This window comes from Mus caroli, chromosome 7, assembly GCF_900094665.2.
Source record: "Mus caroli chromosome 7, CAROLI_EIJ_v1.1, whole genome shotgun sequence".
Classification (NCBI taxonomy): domain Eukaryota; kingdom Metazoa; phylum Chordata; class Mammalia; order Rodentia; family Muridae; genus Mus; species Mus caroli.
Genome location: NC_034576.1, coordinates 71647585 through 71669214, shown reverse-complemented (window position 1 = coordinate 71669214; position 21630 = coordinate 71647585). Strand labels below are relative to the sequence as shown.

The following is a 21630-nucleotide window of genomic DNA, read 5'->3' as shown; positions in this document are numbered from 1 at the left end:
AGAGACAGGAAAAAAAAACCCAACAAAACAAACAAACAAAAACCAGTGAGTTTAAGTCCAAGCTAAAGTCAGAGAGTTCTGAGTGAGCTGAGCACAACAGCAGTCCTGTACAGAAGATTCTGTTCCTGGAGCAGCTTAAACTCTCACTGAGTTTCAGCTCTTGACAAGAAAGTGTGGCTGCATAGTAGGGGATAAACAAAGCCCGGGCCTCCTAATTATCTGACAGGAAGCCATCTTAAATTGGGACAGCTTAGAGAGGACAACAATTTTGAAGAGAGAACTTTTCTTAATGTGTGTGGGACTGCACATTCAAATTCTCAAGTAATGGTTACATTTTTGCCTTGAGTTCTGTGGCCAGGCAACCATGAATGCTCCCAGTCTCCTGTGGTCTCAAAGGTAAAGAGAAGACACAAAACCAAAGGTGCCTTAGAACAGCATCCTTGCTGAAAGTAGTGACCTTTGTTTGAGGTACCATGGATCACAAGTCTGATTATTTAATGTCTATAATGTCTATCTTTTATGTTTATGTATGTGTGTTGAGTGTGTGTGTGTGTGTGTGTGTGTGTGTGTGTGTGTGTGTATATGTGTATGTGTATATGTGTTGACAAGCAAGCCCAAAGCCTCATGTATAGTGAATATGCTCTCCATCACTGCCATATTATCTCATGTCTGTTGCATGGGTGTTTTCTTGTTGCTGTTGTTGTCTTTGTTGTTGTCTTTGTTGTTGTTGTTGTTGTCTTTGTTGTTATTTTGATGTCTGAGGCAGAGTCTTGGTGCATAGTTCTAGCTGGTGTGGTACGTTCTACATTGATGAAGTTGACCTCTATCTAACAAAGATTCACCTACTTCTGCCTGCTGAGTGCTAGGATTAAGGACTATGTCAGTCTTACTTTAAAGTTCTAAGGTTGCCAGTCATTTCCTTTAAATTCCATGGATTTAAATGACACAGGTAACATACAATGGTTCTGTTTGCACACATTTGATGACTGTTTTGCAGGATAAAATCCACTTTAATTTATAAAGGCATCCACATAAACCTACTCCTGTGTGGCTAAGGGAGAAAGAACCAACTATTCTTTGTCCCCACCTCACATATACTTTATCTCAATTTAACCTACTACAGCCCATTCAGGTTGCAGTTGTTTTCAATGCAAGGGTGTGGAGTTAAGGCTTAGGTCAGCTTATGTGGCTAGACTCCAGGCCAGATGTGACCTTGATGAGTTCTGTCCCCACATCCTGCCAGTCATCATCTTTGGTAAGATGGAATTCTGTGGGAACAAACATGGCAGGCTCATCAGCATAAGTCAGTCTTTCTACACAGCTCTCAACTGTGGTCAGAGATGCCAAATGCCACAGATGCTATTATCTTCCATGAAGTCTGCACAGAATACCGAGTCTGTCTAGCCTGAGCTCCAGAGCCTGAATCTTTGAAAAGCAAAATGGAGCCAAGGACTACCAATCTCCAGCTTCCCTACTACACGCCCCACCCCCACCCCACCCCACCCCCCAAAAACAATTTAGTTATGGCCAAGGTCCAAATGAATGTGAGTCCTTTTTCCTGTGAAGTGTTTATGCTCTGCACCCTCCAAGCCTTCTCATTACACAGCCTCCCCCCAAGCCCCAGCACCCCTGCTCAGGGAACTATAAAGGTAAACTGAGATCTCAACGGAAAGAGCCCAAATCCAACATCTAAGCCTAGTCATTTTTCTGACAGAGGCCAGGCCAAGAGCCAGAAGATAGTGATAGATCTACTCCTTAACACTTCCAACAGATCAGGGGAGAGCTAAGACATAAGTCATTTTAGGTTTATAATTCATTTAACTGAAGAAAACCAAAATAAGATAGTACACAGTATAGTGTACTATACTATAAAATGTATTCAATCTTTTACACCTTTAAGTAAAATAACAAGTGTTGTTTTCTATAATCCCTACCCAAATTCCTGTCACTAAAGGCACCATTTACTTACAAATGACCCATAATTCTCTTGGCACTTAAGTCTTTTCCTAATATGCACCAAAAGCCTAAATATTAGAATGTCTTTTCTAAGAATCTGCCTAAGTAATTTTCTAAGAATTACTTGCGGGTACTAATACTGCCATACTTTCATCAAGTTGTCTGTATAGCCAGCAAACAGTCTGGCCATCCATAGACCATTCCAAAGAGGTACACTAGGGTGGCTCTGCCTTGCTGCTAGTGCTGATAGCTTCTTGCTTCAATTCATTTACAATGATCTTGCCCTCCAAGTCCCAGATCTTGATACTGGGACCAGTGGCAGCACAGAGCCAATAGCAGTTGGGGCTGAAGCACAAGGCATTGATGATGTCCATACCATTCAAAGTGTAAAGGCCATCCTTGCCTCCAGAAGCACAGAGGGATCCATCTGGAGAGACAGTCACTGTGTTCAGATAACAGTGTGGCCAATGTTGGTCTTTAGCTTGCAGTTAGCCAGATTCCACACCTAGACCAGCTTGTCCCAGGAGACAATGATAGTGTTGCTGCTGTTTGGGAAGAAGGGGGTACAAGACACCCATTCTGAATGACTCTCATCCTGGACAGTGTATTGCAGACATCTAGAGTATACCATAACTTTATGGTCTTGTCTCGGGACCCAAAGATAATTTGCCAGTTGTCAGAGGAGAAGGCCATGCTCAGCACATTCTTGGTATGGCTGACAAATTGTCTCATGATAGTGCCCGTTGTGAGACCCCAGAGGAACAGTTCCATCCCAGGATCCTGAGAGGGCAAACTGACCTTCAGAGGAGATAACAACATCATTAAAAAAACTGGAGTGACCTCACAGAGCACTCTTAGAAGAGCACTTTTTAGAAGGGGGATCAAAATACTACCTATGGGAGGAGACACAAAGTGTGGAACAGAAACTGAAGGAAAGGCCATCCAGTGACTGTCCCATCCGGGGATCCAACCCATATACAGTGACCAAACCCAGACACTATTATGGATGCCAACAGCTGCTTGCTAACATGAGTATGATATAGCTGTCTCCTGAGAGGCTCTGCCAGAGTCTGACAAATACAGAAGTGATGCTCACAGCCATCCATTAGACTGAGCACAGGGTCACCAATGGAGATGCTAGAGAAAGGCCTCAAGGAGCTGAAGGGGTTTGCAGCCCCATAGGAAGAACAACAATATGAACCAACCAGTACCCCCAGAGCTCCAAGGAACTAAACCACCAACCAAGGAGTAGATGTGGAGGGACTCAAGGCTCCAGCCACATATGAAGCAGAGGATGGCCTTGTGGGACATCAATGAAAGAAGAGTCCCTTCATCTTGTGAAGGCTTGAAGCCCCAGTGTAGAGGAATGCCAGGACAGGTAAGCAGGAGTGGGTGAGTTAGTGAGCATGGGGAGGGGCAATGGGATTGGGGATTTTTTGGAGGGGAAACAAGAGAAGAGGAAAAATTGAAATGTAAATAAAGAAAATACCTAATAAAAAAGAAAATTTTTTCACTTTCCAATATGTTAGTAGCTATTGAAAACTTTCTCAATATCTCAATTGTTATATTCTGGAGTTAAAACACCTATATTGTCAATGAATTCATTTTCTTCTCTCCTTGTACAGGATCTATAACTGTTGATGAGCCACCAAAGATGCAGCTTTGATTTCCAGTCTCTGGAACTATTTAATAAGGGCAAATGTTCCTCTATACAGTATAAAATAAAAATGACTGGTCAGAATCCATCCATGATGGTCAAACCTGAGGTCTCTAGTAAACAAAATTTGTAATTCACAGGGAGAGATGCTTAGGGGAGCACCACTGCAGGCTAGGTGTGGTGCTGCTGACTAACACATGGACTCTGGAGTCAGAGAGACACATGCTCATTTCTCCCTATGAGTATGTGTTCATACTCCCAATCCAGTAATGATACCCTGTTAACCAGAGTCATCAATGGGAATAAAGCTAATCTAGCTTGGTGCCGGCTGCACTGAAAGTATCACAAACATTACTCACTATGCTTTTGCTATTAGCACTATTACCCATGTAAACAGTAGTATTCTTAACAATAAGCGATGAGAAAATAGGAGAAAAGTGAGTGTGTTCTCCATTAGTCTATGTCCAAGGGTTTGCACAAGACTCACAAGCGTAGTCATCAGGGATTGAAGAAACTGAGCACGTTTTTAGGAGGGGTGATAAGGTTGAGAGGAAGAACGTAAATTACACAAACAGAAGAGAAACTGAGTATAGAAAACCTAGGAGATGGATGGCATGAGAGGATGCCTGAAGGCAGGAGGGAGCCAGGATGTCCAGGGAGGCAGCATCATGAGAAATAGGTGCATAAGCCACTTCTCCTCAGTACCCACTCAGAATCATACACATGGTAAGAATTCAGGAAGGATCCCTAACTGGCCAGGACAGACTGGTACTAAGTCATTTATTGGTTCATTAAGTTCATAGGGTTTCCAGAATGTGGTAGGCATAGAAAGAAAGGCTCCTATATTTGGGCTTAAATCAAAAGTATCCACCTCATTCCTAGAATCTTGTTTTTTAGCTTCTCCAGTGTCACAATGATCCAAAGCCCTTTGGCACTGTGCTTGAGAATCTCCTCCACTTTCTAGCAGTGGTGTAGGTTGAGCAGTGTCCCCTCCAAACCTATGCTACACTCAACTCCAGTATGTCAGACCCAGATCATATGTCAAAAGAGACTAGGCAGAGGTCCCTAAGCAAAACTGAGGTTATTAGCCTGACCTCCATTCACTTTGGCTGTGTCGCTTGACATTAAGTTTAGACACACAGGCACATAAATAAGGAGAAGAACCCAAGGACATGGGGAAGAAGACAGAGTCCAAGGCAAGGGGAGAAGTCACAATCATATCCTCCCTTTGCCAGTTCTCATACTTGTAGCCTTCATGCCTCTAAAACCAGGAGACCCATTTACATTGTGAACATCACTGAGTGTGTGCTAGTTAGGAGTGGTCATTGTAGAAAATCAGTTCACACAGAGTTTCCAACCAACAGTGACCACTCCTAAGTTAGTTCTCCAGAGGTGCCATAGTCTCTTAAAGAACTACTACTGAAATGATTGAACATTCATTTGCTTTTCATTATTTGTTCTGGGGACTCAACTTAGGTCCTTTCATAACCTGGGTAAATGCTCTCTATCTCTGAGCTATATATCCCCAGTTGGATATCCATTCAGGAAATAATCACTTTGTTCTATACTGTGTACCACACACAATTACACTGGCATGGATTAAAAATGAACTTAACTATCTAATGTTGAGAGGAAGAGAACCATATGTGTGTCTTTAGGTCAAACAAAATTTGACAGTAAAAGGCTGATCCAAACTTTTGGTAATTTTAATTTCAAAATTAATATCCCATTCTCTTTCAAGGATTTTATTTCTAGAATGTACCTCATTATAAGTACACAGAGACACCTTAGAGCCTGTGCCCAGGCTGGGAGCAGGAGACCATCTCAGAGCACTAAGTGCTACACTGTCTATACCTAACCTAGATCAGAGATGAGTTCTGGATGTTCCTGCTCTAAGCACCATACAGCATCTTGGCCCAGATGATGTGACTTTCAAGGGTTTCATGAGCTCCATGTTCTGCAGCTACCTAGGGCAAGCTGATCCTGCAGGCTATATTGATCCCAATTTCTGTCATCAATGTCCCTGGGATTCATTGGGATTCTCCTTGGCTTCTGCTTGCAACACCTTCACCCTCCAAACAAATTGGAGGGAATGTTACAGGAAGATGCATGCTGTCATTCTGTGCCTCTGCTATTTTCCTAACTTATCCCTTACTGGCAATACACAAAACATTCCGCTTCTCTCTAGGCAGGGACTATCCCTCTTCAAGATCCTCCGACCTGAGTCACGAACTTCTTTCCAGCTCTTCCTTGAATCCTTTCTTTATGTAGCATGAACTAACTATCTGATCAACCAGAAAACCTCAGTGAAGATTCTGTGGTCAGGGATCATTGTTTATGCAGCCATTAAGCTCTGCATTTTCTAGTCATTATTGCCTATCTAAATAGGAAGGAGGCCATCAATGGGTTCAGACATTTACATTGACACAAGCCAATATAAAAATCAGTATAACCAAGAATAGGAATTCTATGTCTTGGGATCCACTCTACACTTGATGATGAGGATGATGAAGAAGATGATTATGAGGATGGTGGTGGTGGTGATGATGATGATGATGATAGTAAATATTAACAAATAATGAAGGAATGTAAATGAGAAATCTTTGAGAGTGTTAAGGTAGCTGAGTCAGGGCAGACTAGTGGGCACACAAAGAACAACATTTGCTTGTCCAAAAGACAGCATTATTTTACTCAAGAAACAGCTCTAGCTACAGAGAGGGCTTCTATTGCTAGGGTAGTCTCAGTCATGGTGATATTTTGGTAAAAGAAAAAATTAGAAACAAAAAATCTGAACGTTACAAGAGAACATAATATAATCTAGATGATCATTAAGTAATACTTTGAAAACTTGTACCCATAAACTAGAAAATCTAGAACAAATGACTGAATTCCTAGACACGTGTGATTTACAAAATTGAAATTAATAGGATATGAACAACATAAGCATAATAGACAGTAAGATAGAATTGGTAATAAAACATCTCTCAATAAAGAAAAGCCCAGGATTAAGTTCCACCAAACTTTGTTATAAGAGTTAACACAAGTGCTCCTCAAAGTTTTCCATAAAGGGAGGAAGGAAGGAAGGAAGGAAGGAAGGAAGGAAGGAAGGAAGGAAGGAAGGAAGGAAGGAAAGAAGGGAGGGAGGGAGGGAAGGAAGGAAGGAAGGCAATCAAGCTTCACACATAGCTTCACAGTGCTGTTTCTAGTTCTATATGGGATTTATATATATTTAAATATACTACTATTGAATTTTCTGCTTAAAACTATCATTTAATGTTAGCTGTTTTCCTGACTTTAGCATGAAACTCTTCTATCTTAAATAGTCACTTTGACATCCTGTTCATTTTTCATATTCAGAAACTCTTTTATGAATAGGTTTGGATGTTATCCTAGAAAAATCCTGTGGTGACAAGTGGGTGTCATAGCACCTGGTATTGGTCATTTAAAATATAAAACCAAGAAACATGTGCTGCTGTCTAAAATACATATGATAAATGAATGACAACGTCCTATATGTGAAATGCAGAAATGTGATAAGAGGGTTAGCACATAACAGAATTTTGGGAGATTTGTGAGAAGGTAAAAAGGTATGGAAAGTACATTAGATGGAGTCCCACGTGTGAGTACAACATCCTGGGCCAAGACAGCATTCCTTGTACACACATAAGACTCATAAGAAGAAGATGTAAATAAGCTCTGTAGAAATGCATGAGTATCCAGCCTCCACAGAACCAAGGGCCTCATTCATATTGGTGTCAGATAAGGACATCCACTGCTACATATGCTGCTGGAGCCATCGGGCTCTCCATGTATACTATTTGGCTGATGGTTTTGTAGTTGGGAGCTCAGGGTGGGGAGAGGGGTCTGCTTAGTTGATATTGTTCTTCCTCTGAGGTTGCAATCCCCTTCGGCTCCTTTAGTCCTTCCCTTAACTCTTCTATTGGGGTCCCTGTACTCAGTCTGATGGTTGGCTGTGAGCAACCCCATCTGTATTGGTCAGGTACTGGCAGAGCCTCTTGATCCTGTGGAGGTTCGATGACCCAGCATAGGGAATTGCTAGGGCGATGAGATGAAAATGAGTGGCTGGGTAGGGGAGCACCCTCAGAAAGGCAGAAAAGGATGGAGGGGATGGGGATTTGCCAATGGAAGACTGGGCAGGGGGACTGCATTTGAAATGTAAATAAATAAAATAACCAATAGAACAATAAATTAATCAAAGCAGCATGATGCTGGCATAAAAAGGGATCAATATAAAGATTTGTTAAGGTTTCACACATGTAACAAAACATCACATTCCACCATAAAATTATTCAATTTCCTTAAAAGAAAACACATTTTCTTTTAGAAAAAAGAAAGAAAGAAAGAAAGAAAGAAAGAAAGAAAGAAAGAAAGAAAGGAAGGAAGGAAGGAAGGAAGGAAGGGAGGGAGGGAGGGAGGGAGGGAGGGAGGGAAGAAGGAAGCAGGCTACCAAACACATTCTGCAAAGCCAGCACTACCCTGATGTAAATGGAAAAATCTCAATAAAATTTTTGAATCCAAGAGGACATAAAGAAAACTATACCAAGTTAGTTTAATTCCAAAAATGTAAAAAAGTTTAACACAGACAAATAAATGAATATTCTATGGCTTATACATTGACTTAAAGATAAAAATCACAGGGTTATTTCTATATTTGAAGAAAGTGGCTTTAAAAAACTTCAAAATATCTTCATAATAAAATCTGTGATGTAGCCAGGACTATTCCACAATAAAGATCATACACCACAAACCAAAATTAAATAACAAGACAAACTTGCTCACTCCACCTGCTTTCATTTGACAATGATGAAATTCATAAATACATTCATGGGTCAAGAGGGGGGAAAAGAGATATAAATAGGAAAGGAAGAAGTCAAATTATCCCTACTTGACAACAAGTACATGGTTCTCTACTTGAAATCCTTTAAAGGCTCCACCAGAAAACAGAAAACTTAAAGTAGGAAGATGAAAAATCAAGATATAAAAAACAGAAGCTTAAAAAATTAACTTTCCTATATGTCAATAATATACTGTGCAAAAGGAAACTGGAAAAAAAATTCTCATTCACAATTGGTTGAAAAATCATGAATTCCCAGGAATAAATTTAACCAAAGAGTTGAAAAACCTCTACAAAGAAAGACACAAAATTGAAGAAAACCCTAGAAGTTTTTTTTTTTTTAAGACTTCTTATATTCACGGGGTTGGTAACTATCAGTGAGGAAAACATTACACTATCAAAATCAATTTATATATTAAACAGAATCCTAACAACACTCCAAACACATTCCTGACAGGTATAGAAAGATATATTTTAAAAAATATTGAAACACACAAATTCTTGAAAATCAAAGCAGAAAACAACATTAGAGTATCCACAGCCATATTTGGAGACTGGCTCAAAACAAATATATAAACTCATAAGAGAGATGGTGACTCAGTCACCTATTCTTTATCAGAATTATAAAAAGTGTATACTATAAAACAGACATGGTCTCCAACAAACGGGCCTGCAGAACCTAGATATAATTTGACAAGTAGGAGAATGGCACTAAATCAATATCTTTTACCCTGGACAACATCAATACAAAAGTAACTGAAGACCTATGTGAGGTCCAAAACTCTGAAGCCTCTAGAGTTTAAAAAAAAAACAATTCAAAATAAAGATTATTATTGCATAAGAAACAATTCCCAAGATAGACAAATAGGATCACATAAACTTAAAAGCTTTCGTTCAGCAAGGGAAACAATCAACACAACCAAGACATAAGCTACTGAACAAGAGAAGATAGTTGATAGTTAAAAGTCAGAAAGATTAATATCTAGAATCTATGAAGAGTTACAGAAATTGAACACAAATAGAAAAAACAAATACCCTATAAAATAAAGCACTTAGAAACAAATTAACAAATCTGAAAGAAAATACAAATGGCCAGTAAATATTTGAAAGTATATTGAGCTTCCTCAGCCAACAGAGAAATGCAAATTATAATTCTCTGAAACTCCTTCGTATCACAATCAAATTGACAATTATCAAAACCACCAAGGATATCAACTGCTGTCAAGGATGGAGGGAAAGGAGAGCCCTATATAGTGCTGTTGGGAGTGGAAACTGGTACAGTCACTATGGAAATTAGTGTGAAGGTTTCTCAAAAACATAATAGCCACATAATTCAGCAATACCCAAATATTCCAAATCAGAATAGTACAGAGACTTGCGCGTTCATGTTGAGACTTGTGCTATTCACACTAGCCAAGATATAGAACCAGTCTGGATGCCCATCAACAGAGAAATGAATAAAGAAAATGTTCATACATACAATAGAATTTTATTCGGTTATAAAGAATAATTTAAACTATGATATTTGCAGGAAAATGACGGAACTGGATACATTGTGTTAAGAGAAGTAAAACGGGTTCGGAAATCCTAATGCTGTGTTGTAGCTCACATGAAGAATCTACGTTTAGAATGTGTATGTTTATATAAGAAAGTATAAAGGATGAGGTCACACAACAGGGGACGAGGTCAAAGAGCAGGGGATAATGGATGTATGTGGCCTCAAAGCAAAATAATGACTATTTGGGAGGAAGGAGGGAACCAGCAAGAGATTCAAAAGGGGTATGAGGTTGACTGTGGAAAGGCAAAATCAATTATGCATAATAAATTATGTCATAATATTCATGACAGTGACACAATATATGTATCACTCCCTCCAAGGCTTTAAGTTTCATGAAAGAAGGGTAAGAAAAATAGAAGAATCAGAAGAAGGTGTGAGAGGAGGTGCAGATTGCAGCTTCAGAGCATGCCAATACCCTGGCATTCTTGATATCACAGTATTCATATTTATGGGTACATGACTGGTCCTGTCAACATCATAGACTGGGTCTTGGAGGGTCCTGGAATGAGCTATAGACAGATAATGGTAGTTAGCACAAAACCATAATGCTCCCTGGTGGCTGCAGTAAAGACAAACCTGTTCCTGAGTAGTATAGTCACTGAGAGTAAGCCCATACTCCTGTAAATAATCCCTCTCCCAAGTTCCTATAAAAACCCCTAATAAAATGCAATACGTCATCACGAAAGGAAGGCAAACATAAAATAACTAGTGGGGAAGAGTGTGGCAATCAGCAGGAATGGGAGCAGAACAAGAAAGGGTAGCAGGGGGTAAATATGAAAAAAACATATTGTGAAAATGTCAATTAAATCAACAATTATTCATAATTAATATTTGAAAATACATAGTAATATAGTAAAATATCATAATGAAACAAAATATGTTTATGCTAACTGAAAGTTTAATCCATTGGAAAGAAAGCATCCATGTCATCACACTCCTTCCTATTCTACAGCTCTTCCATTCTTTCTCCCCTCTCCTCCATGATGTTTCTGGAGTCTTGAAGGGATGACAGAGATGCTGCCACTTATGCCTGAGGGCTCAACAGTCAAAGGGTTATTCTAAACCCTTTGACCAGATACAGTCTTGTCATTAACTATCACCCTCAGCAAAAAGGAGTTTTGCTACCTCAGGTTAAGAGCAACACTAGTCTATGCCATGTATTCTCTGCTCTTTCCTCTAGCAGGTGGAGCAGACAGTCTCACTGAGAGAAGCGCCTGTCCATTTCTAAGACCTCATAAGAACCAAAGTGTGTCTCTTGTTGGTAATAATCTGTCTTTTTCTTCCATTTCTTTGTAGCCTGAAGCAAAATGATATTAATAAAACCATTTGCAATTGAGTTGTTATTACATAAACAATAAGCAAGCAAACAAACAAATAGATTGTTTCCAAAATATTAAAAAGCAGCTGGTATCCCAGGCATGGGCAAACTAAGCTAACTCACGGTTAGCTGGTATTTCTGGTAATGAGTTGTCATTAGCAGCAATAGCTAATATTTATTGGGAGTTGGCATAACCCTAAATGCTTTTTCAGCTTTTCATTTCATCAGGCACTCTGATGACATGGAAATTGTGTCTTCTACCCTATCCTCCCAATGGAGAAATGACAGCAGGAAGACATTTATCTCCCCCTATGACGATGTAGGAGGCAAAACAGGAACACCCTGAAGTTTACCACCATCCACACTTCCTATTCTTTTTTTTTAATTTATTTTTTAATTAGGTATTTTCTTCATTTACATTTCAAATGCTATCCCAAAATTCCCCCAGCAACCCCCCCCGACTCCCCTACACACCCACTCCCACTTCTTGGCCCTGGCGTTCCGCTGTACTGAGGCATATAAAGTTTGCAAGACCAAGGGGCCTCTCTTTCCACTGATGGCTGACTAGGCCATCTTTTGATACATATGCAGCTAGAGACACGAGCTCTGGGGTACTGGTTAGTTCATACTTTTGTTCCACCTAGAGGGTTGCAGACCCCTTTAGCTCCTTGGGCACTTTCTCTAGCTCCTCCATTGGGGGCCCTGTGCTCCATCCAATAGCTGACTGTGAGCATCCACTTCTGTGTTTGTCAGGCCCCGGCATAGCCTCACAAGAGACAGCTATATCAGGGTCCTTTCAGCAAAATCTTGCTGGTGTATGCAATGGTGTCAGTGTTTGGAGGCTGATTATGGGATGGACCCCCGGGTATGGCAGTCTCTAGATGGTCCATCCTTTCGTCTTAGCTCCAAACTTTGTCTCTGTAACTCCTTCCATGGGTGTTTTGTTCACACTTCCTATTCTTAATACAGCCTTCTGCCTGAGAGATAATTGTTTTGGACAATTCCTTGAAAATTGTGGAAGGAAGAGAGAAATGATGTTCCCTGACTCACAATGAGGTTACTTACTACTTAACGAACTCATTGGAGGTTGAGAACACTATGGGGCAGTGGATCATGCCACCAGACAGAAAACCTGGTCCAATAGATTCAGGGACCCCAGAGATTCCCATAAATGAGAATTTCAGGCATTTAGATCTATTCCCGACCAGGTTCCTCTCCTGGGGTACATGACCATGACACCCTATTGAGAGGACTGTGACAATCAGTCAAGTGGGGACAACACCTGAAATTCTTTCACATGCAGATGAGGGATTCCTTCTATCTCAGACCAAAGCATCTGCTTTCTATAGAAAGATCCCAACCCACCCCCAAATGTTTATAAGTCCTATCCACAAGGAATAAAGTACAGGAGTTATTTCACCAAAGATCGTCTGACAGTTTCTGTCTTACTGAGCTGTAGCACTCCAGGGAAGAATTTTCTCTTCCCAAGCTTTTGTAGACAGACCTTAGACCCAGCCACTTCCTGCTTAGTGGCCTCTACCTTGGCCCTTAGCTGCCCTCTGCATCTCAATGCCTGCCACCTACTCCTAGGCAGCATTGTCCCAGGAAGAGGCTAGGTAGGCATCCTGCCTTAGAGAGCTTCCACTCGGAGAACTGTAATTCTGGCTGCTCTGGCTGGCCAGAGCCCCATGGATCCCCACCGACAGTGGTCCAGCACAAAGACCAGCAAACACCATTAAGATGGCAATGGGTTTAATGCACCTGGCCTATGAAACCTAACAGCTTAGTGACTCCCCTTATGATTTTAGATAACTGGAATCTATAGATCCCTACTACTACATACCATCAAGAAAGAATGGTATTGTGTCTTATTGGCCTAGAAACAGATCCAAATTCCAAGTTCCTATTTGATGTCCTTTCAAAGTGTTTTCTTTCACAATACAGTGAGGCGAGGCCATCCTATCTCCAATTGGGGGAAAGTTCTGGAATCCTGGTACTTTTAGGACTAGAAGCAAACAGCTGGTAGGGTCCTCAATTGTCCCTTGATTCTCAAGTGATTCAGCTGTGCCTGCAGACTTTAATTACTGAAAATTTACAGGTGTGTTTGGCTTCCTGGTGGGGAAATGAGTAAGAAAACTAATTTTCTGGCCAGAGACGATGTCTGAGAAATGACTGTGGAATGACTCACCTGCTACTGTTTCAGCCAAAGATCTCATGTCATCACAGCCTGCAACTGTAGTTGCAATATTCCCCACACTTTCTGCTTTGCTGTTATTTTTATATACACTGCCTCCCAGAATTATCTGGAACTTGGTATGTAGACAGGACTACCCTCCAACTCATCCACTTCTGCCTCTAGGGTGCTAGAATTACCAACATGGACCAATATGCCTAACCTTCAACTCATAGTTTTTAATACCCAAACCCATTCTTTAGGATACTTACTATACTAATTGCTTAAGATACACATGTATAATGACTTAAAGGCAAATAAGACAATGAAAATACAGCAACAAATAGAAAGAGATTGCTTACTTATAAATCCTACACACTAACTGATAGTCCCTCCTGGAATTCCTGGAGAGGAAGTATTTACAAATCTCATCTGGTAATCAGCTTTCACCTTTCATACAAACACCTTTCAGAACATGATAATATAAGAAAAGATTTTTGGTATGCATAATAGTTGGTGTGTGTGCCTGTGTGTGTGTGTGTGTGTGTGTGTGTGTGTGTGTGTGTGATACATGCACGTTTGTAGTATTGGGGATCAAAGTCACAATCTTAGGGATCCCAACAAATAATCTGTACTACTGAGATACCTCCACAAATGCAGATATTTGAAAAAAATATTTCACCAAAAGTCTAATAAATGACGATTAAGATGAGAAAAGTTGTCTGACTTTAATAGTCATCAAAGATGTGCATCTTTATATTACACCTAAAAGGTATCCATGCATCTTGTCCACTGGATATGTTTAAAGGCTGACTACTCCAAGTACAGGCCCAACTGTGGGTCTTCCATACCTCTGATGGGAAGGTGAGAGGGTAGAAATACTTTGAAGAAGAAATGATTTGTCAATCAGTATGTTGAAAAGGAAAACATCAAACCATAGTATGATCTAGTAATTCTACTCTTTGGTGATTCCTTAAGATAGATGACAAAAATATCCATTCATAGACCTAAGTGAAGTGTAAGGTTGGAAACAACTCAAATACTTTCAGATAAAGGGAATACTACACAGCAATGCAAAAGAATACTGCCTTGTAGTACAAAGTAATTCTACCCAGTATTACAAAGGAATACTACCTTGTAGTACAAAGGAATTCTACCCAGTAGTACAAAGGAATAACGGTTATATGATGCTGATTAAAGAAAAATTATTATGCTGAGCAAATTAAACATAAAAGAGTTCTTAATGTAGGATTCAATTTACATAATATTCTAGAAAATATAAAATAATATGTAATAATAGAAAATGAGTTACATAAGGAATAGAGGTGTGGGAAGGCAGCAAAAGAGAAATCTGAAAGGCATGAGCAATCTTTTCATAGCACAATGTGTTCATTGTCTTAATTTTACAGATGGCTTTATTTATTGTACATAAATTATTCATCCACAAACTGCATAAATATCTTAAGAATTGGAAATCAATGTACAAAAACATTCCTCCTTTAAAAATGGTTGTTATTTTATAAGGTGACCAACTACGTAAATATTATGAATATAGGCTAAAAGCCAAATCAAGTATGGATTCAATAACAAATTTGGTTTGGGATAAATAATTTTACTGTTCTAAATATTTAGAACAATATCAATTACTTGATGAGTTTAAAAAACAATAAAAGCCAAAATATATGCTAATCATATTGTGGGTATTATACTCAAGGGGTATACCATTCTTTTGTTGTGTTATAGAGCTTGAGATGGAACCCAGAGCCTTGTGTATTATAAGTGAACTCAGGAACCACTCCACCAATCCGACCCAGCCCAGCCCAAGAATTTCATTTTTAATGATTCAATCTCTTCTGTGCTGAAGAACCTTCCCCCAGAATTGAAGTTTAGTTTTAAAATATGTATAATGTGCTTAATACCCATAATTAAGAGATATTTTGGTACACTGTGCCTAATTGCTTGGACTTGAAGCATTTGCCCTAATCTTGACCCTACCAAATCTGTCTTATTTGCATATTTAGAGAGAGAACCAACTTAACTTGACCCAATGAGTCATCTGGAGCTATTTTTTAAATCCTTCTTTCCCCAAATTATACATGACGGTAGTGTAAGCGGAAAACTGATGTGGATGGGCACAAAGGACAGCTCTCTTCCCCTCTAACCCTATGATGTACTGCAAGACACATCTTAGACACACACTTGGGGGTAAAATCTAGCTTACAAGGTAACTATGACTAGTTGGTCACAGGACCCTGGGGACATTGGGTCACATTGCCTATATGACAGAAAGAGACACCAGCTACTTTGTTGTAAGATCAAATTATATAATGTCCTAGAGTTGCCACAGGGAGGTCCAGTTCAAAGCTAGTTCATCACACTGCCAATGGACCCAACAGTCACAAGCTGAGCTTTCCCTCCATGAAGTAGAGTTCAGATAGACCCAGAACTCAAGCCCAGAGTTATAGTCTGCTTTCAGCCCCCCCCCCCCCCCCCCCCCCCCCCCCGACCCCCACGCCTCAGTATCCCTGAAGTTCTTCCTGTCTGTCCACTCCTCTAAACCCACAAACATGAGTTTGGTATGTTTTCTTCATGTTGCAATGATTCCAGTCACTTCTAGAATAGAATTCCAGCTCTGTGTTTCTATTGCCCACAGAAGCTCTGATTTCCTTCAACCTCCTCTTAGAGTAAATAGTGGGATATTAGCACAGGGAACAATGTTATGCACAGTGAGTACCCTCAGAAGTAAGAACGTTTCCCTCCAGTGTTTAAATCCTATTCTTTCCCTTTGCTCTTGGTGTACTATAAGTAAAGAGATTACAGTGAGTAAGTGGCCTGCACCTTACAAAACCTTCTACTGCCAATATGTGGATGGTAGGTTTATACAACCATCAGAATTTCTCCATCGAGTTTAATCAACCCATCACAGAGATAGCCATGGGACTGAACAGAAAATCAATTGCTCTATTTAAAAACAAAATTTTCTCCTCATTTTTTTAGAGTGAGAGTCACCTATTTCCACACCACCAAAGCCTTGCACCTCTCTTTCCCAAAGCTTGTCACTTAGCCATAAAACTTAATATATACCATAGAGGAGCCCCTCATGTGGGAAGGAAATGGACATGGAATGGGCTTACTTTTGCAACTTCAGATATACCATCTTTACTTAAATCAACCCTACCAAGGAAGCAAAACTACCCTTGCTCAGAATATTCTCTTTCCCTCTTTCTCAATCACTATTCACAGAAAAATTTGCATTGAGCTATTTGTTTGGAGGTATTTATAAACATCAAAACAACTTCTAAATAGGAAGACAAACCAAAAATAATAGCATCAGACTTTCACACATGTGCTTTTTTTTCTTTCTTCCGTGAACATAAAATCTGCCACATGTAGCACCAAAAACTGATAATATATTTTGAGCATATGCTGCACATAAAAAAAACTATGTCCTAAATTTCTCATGTTTCCTTCTGGGCTTCTGGTGATGTTTCCAAGTGAAATATGCATATAGACTGAGGATGGGCAGTAATAGCATCATCCGGCTATGCTTTAATCCCTAATGAGTGTTCAAGGGGCCCTTTGCTCCAGACCTATACTAAGACCACCACCATCAGGAGAAAAGAATCCACCTCAGCATGCAACTACCAAGGTTTCTGAAAGCTTATTCTCGTTGGCCTGGACATGACAAGTGTATACCAAGGCTACTCACAACCCCCAAGATTCACGGTTTCTTATTGTCATCTCTATGGAAGAAACTTTTAGGGCAAAAACAGAGAAAAAGGGATCTCTGATTTAACAGATATATAAATAAATCAATGCCGTTTTAATTGGCATCATTTAGAGTCTTAGCTCAGAGAAAACATACGGCTTTCTGGGACACTGCTATAGTTAACTTTCCTATTGAATAGACTGACTCTTGAAAACTATAGAAAAAGCCAAGGTCCCCCTACATAAACAAAGTCACCCCTAATCCAGAGATCCTTGGGTAAAGGTATTAGCTGTCCACTCAGTACTAAGCCTTCAATATAAAATCATGTCATTTTGGATGTACTAGTTAAGAACTAAGGTAATTCAAAGCTAAACAAAGTATAACTCTACAGTATGAATCACAATTATATTGAAATGAAGTGCATCTCAGGGAGTCATGTGGAAGAGTGGGGGATACAAATGATGGAGCTGAAGGGGTCAAGGAAACTTACAGAGTCAACTAACCTGGGCCCATGGGAACTCACAGAGACTGAACCAGCAACCAAAGAGCATGCAAGGGCTGAACTTAGACCCCTACTTGTTTGTAGCAGATGTGCAGCTTGGTCTTTGTGTGTTTTCCCTAACAACTAGAGCAGGGGTTGTCTCTGACTCTGTTGCCTGCCACTGGAGTCCCTTCTTGTACTGGACAGTCTGGATGGGCTCAGTGGGAAAGGAAGGGCTTCATCCTACTGGGACTAGATGTCCCAGGGTGGGCCTGCACCCAAGGGGTCTTCCCCTTCTCTGAAGAGAAAAGGAAGGTGTAAGGTGGTAGGGATTCATAAGAGTGAAACCAGGAGGTGAGGAGGGAGGGGGGACTTCAATTGGGATGTAAAGTGAATAAAAAAATTAGATCATTTAAAGAATTTTCAAGATAAAATAAAATAGGCAAACGGATGTAATTTTTAAAAGTCCACCAAGGCAAATACTGGGTGCAAGTTTCTATTCCTATAAATTCCTAAGGAACATTGAGCACAGGTCATGCTATTCTGAAAGAAATAGCCCTACTCTATTCATTCCACTTTGAAACGTCTAGAAGAAGACAGGAGTGATGATTTGTTGTTGGTAAACCCAGGGATCTGCAGGAAATAAGTCCCTTTCAACTTAATCCTGGTATTACTTCTGTTCTTCTGTCTTAGTTTACACTGGTTTTTGTCCATTTAGGCCACTATAACAGGATACTCTAAGTTGAGTGGTATATAAAGAACCAAAATTTATACTCCTACTTCTGCAGACTTGAAAGGGAAAAGTGAAGTTACAAGCAGATTTGGAAATTGGCATCTGATATAAAGCCTTCTTGCATGGTCTCTTCTTTCTTCACATAGTTAACAGAGCCATGTAACTCCCTAGAATTTTACTCTATTTTATTATTTTTAATTTGCAGAATTTTAAATTAATTATTGTATTCCAGAAGTTGTCCCTCTCCCAGTCTCTCACCCTGAGAGTTTTCCACCTCATCATGCCTCCCCTGTGCCTCTGAGAGGGTGCTCCTCTCCACTTCCACCTTTTTCCCCTACACCAATCCCCAAATATCCCTCTTCCCTGGGGCATCAGGTCTCTACAGAATTAGGTGCATTCTCTCCCACTAAGGTCAGACAAGGAGTCCTCTGCTACATAGGCGCTGTGGTCCTTAGACCAGCCTGTGTATGCTCTTTGGTTGGTAGCTTAGTCTCTAGAGCTTCCAGGTGTCTGGATTATTTGACAATGCTGGTCTTCCTATGGGATTGCCATCCCCTTCAGCTCCATCAGTCCTTCTCCTAACTCTTCCAAAGAGGTCCCTGGCCTCAGTCTAATGGTTGGCTATAAGTATCTGCATATGACTCAGTCAACTGCTGGTAGAGCCTCTCTGAGGACATCCATGCTAGACTCCTGTCTGCAAGAATAACATAGTATCAGTAATAGTATCAGAGTTTTTTTTTTGCCTGCTCATGGGATTTTTTTTAGGAGACTTACCCATTCATGAGAGTCCAATTCCCCTGGCCTATCCATCTCTTAAAGGGGTCCTCTCATATAACACCAGTGATTAGACTTTTAGGGTACAGATTTTAAGGGAACACAAACTTTAGGACCATAGCAGTGAAAGTCTGAACACATAAGGTAACATCCGGTGAGATGCAAGAACAAGAAAGTCTTTATTCCTGCCAGAAGGCAAGCAGAAGAGGCTAGAAAATCAACCTCTCCATGTATCATAATCCTTACAAAAATGGACAGTGTGGTTTTATGGACCTGATTCTTGAGATTCTGTGCGTTGCTTTCATGACAAAAAAAAAAAAAAAAAAAAAAAAGGGAAAAGATAAGTAGTTAAAAGACAATATTTGGGAAAACATATAGTACAGATCATAAAGCCTGCCAAGTTAGGCAATGTTTTATAACAACCATTCATACTATGCTCTCCCCACTCATCATGGAGCTATAACATTTCTGCTTCAGAGAGATTAGACTTTCACTGAAAAGGGAGGAAGGATTCTCCAGTGCAAGTTCATGGGAGAAAAGTTAAAAGCCTGTGGCTTCTATTCAAGCCAAGAAGAACACACCCATTGGCCTTTTTCATTGCAATTTATTTTGCCCCAAATTGTGTGTGTGTATGCTTTCTGTTAGTATAACAAAAAAAATACTCAAAAAGAGCAAAACTCAGATATTTCCATTCATAGTCATGTGGCCTTGTTACTTTAGGACTGTGGCAGTACAAACATGATGGTGCGGGTGGGTGGCAAAGGGTCTCCTCAGTACATGGTAGCCAGGAAGGAGAGAGATCGGAAACAGCTGGGCTCCAATATCTGCTTCAAGTCCACACCAAGCTTTCTTACCATCAGAATGGTAGAAGCCATTCTTTATTATAGTTGGAAATCAGGTGGTTTTTGTTTCCCAGAAGACTGGTTAGTTATGGATGATAAAAGAGAAATCTGGGGCTTTATAATGAAGGGGACATTTTCTGCATTTTTTAAAGTATGTGAGACTGTAAGGAGACAAAGAGGAAAGCATATACTTTTGATTTCAGGTATTGCTACAATAGAGAATATTATTGGGATTTTTTTCAAAGTCCTGGAATTTGAGGACCTTTTATTATTTTCATTATGGAGATCATGTAAAATCTGTGATTGATTGAAGACAGGTAAAGTGAATGTTCTGTTTTGAAGAGAACATGGGGCAAAGTGCCATGTCCTTTTTAACCTGAGTGCAGCCAAGAGGAAGCAGGATCTTAGAACCTGGAGAGTGTCAAGGACAAGACAGGCAAGAATGATGCATTACTTACCTCTCTTACTATGTGTGCCAAAAACTTGTTTAAAAAAACCAGCTTGAAATTGGAAGAGTTTGTTCTGGCTCTTGGTATGAGAAGGCAGTCCGTTATGGAGGAAAGGCACAGCAGACATGTCACCATGAGGAAACAGAGACAAAAAAGTGCTCAGATCACTTTTTCTCTTTTTATTCAATCTGAAGCCCCAGCCCATGTGATGGTACCACTCACATTTAAGGTGAGTCTTTCTCCTTCATTTAAAATCTCTGAAAATACCAACATATATATATATATATATATATATATATATATATATATATATATATGTTGGATATATATATATATATCCAAACGGGTATCTCCTCACCAAGCTGACAGTGAAGACCAGTCATCACACATGATTGTGGCTTTGATGCTGTCACCTAGGACTAAATGGATTTGTGAAAAGCAGGAAATTATTTTCATCCTTCTACCCTAAGAAAGCAATTAAGTCATCCTCAGGAATAGTCACATGGGGTATAAGTCAACACCAGCTTCATTATTAACAGATTTGTCTGAAATAAAAAATATCAAGGGTGATTTTGCAGTGTTCCCAGTGAGTATATCTGCCTACAATATGAGAAATGAAATTCTGGATAAGTTTCTCTACTCTTCACAAGCATCTTCACTGTAGTACACAGCCATCTCCAAGATCTAAGTCAAGGAGTTCTTCATCAAAACTTTGCTATTGTCAACACTCTTAAAACAAGACCTATTATTTGGGGAAAACAGATGCCCTTAATTGTCTTAGCAACTAGGTTAATACCATAAGCTTCCCTCTCTCCAGCCAATAGCAATCCATCATGGAGCTTTGGAGACCAGAAGGGAAACAAGCAGAAAAACAATTTGCTAGGATGATTTAAGACTTGGCATTTAGAAGCTCCTAACGCAATCGCTCTTTTGATGTGGCTCTTGGTCCTTCCTCTTCTTGAAGAGAGGTCTTATATATTCACTGCACAACTGCCTTTGTTGGTGGGGATGTGCAAAATCAAAGGAAAGGGCCATTCTGCTCAAGGTGGTAATTGCTTAAGTATGTCCGACCAGACGTACACCGTGGTCCTGGCAAAGATGACACTGAGTGGCCAAATTATGCTA

The 21630-nt window shown here is 39.9% G+C and overlaps 1 pseudogene; it reads right to left on the bottom strand.

Annotated features, from left to right (window-relative positions):
* Positions 1-2089: 2089 nt before the first annotated feature.
* The window catches only part of LOC110297960, a 104757-nt pseudogene continuing 85216 nt past the window's right edge, over positions 2090-21630 (bottom strand).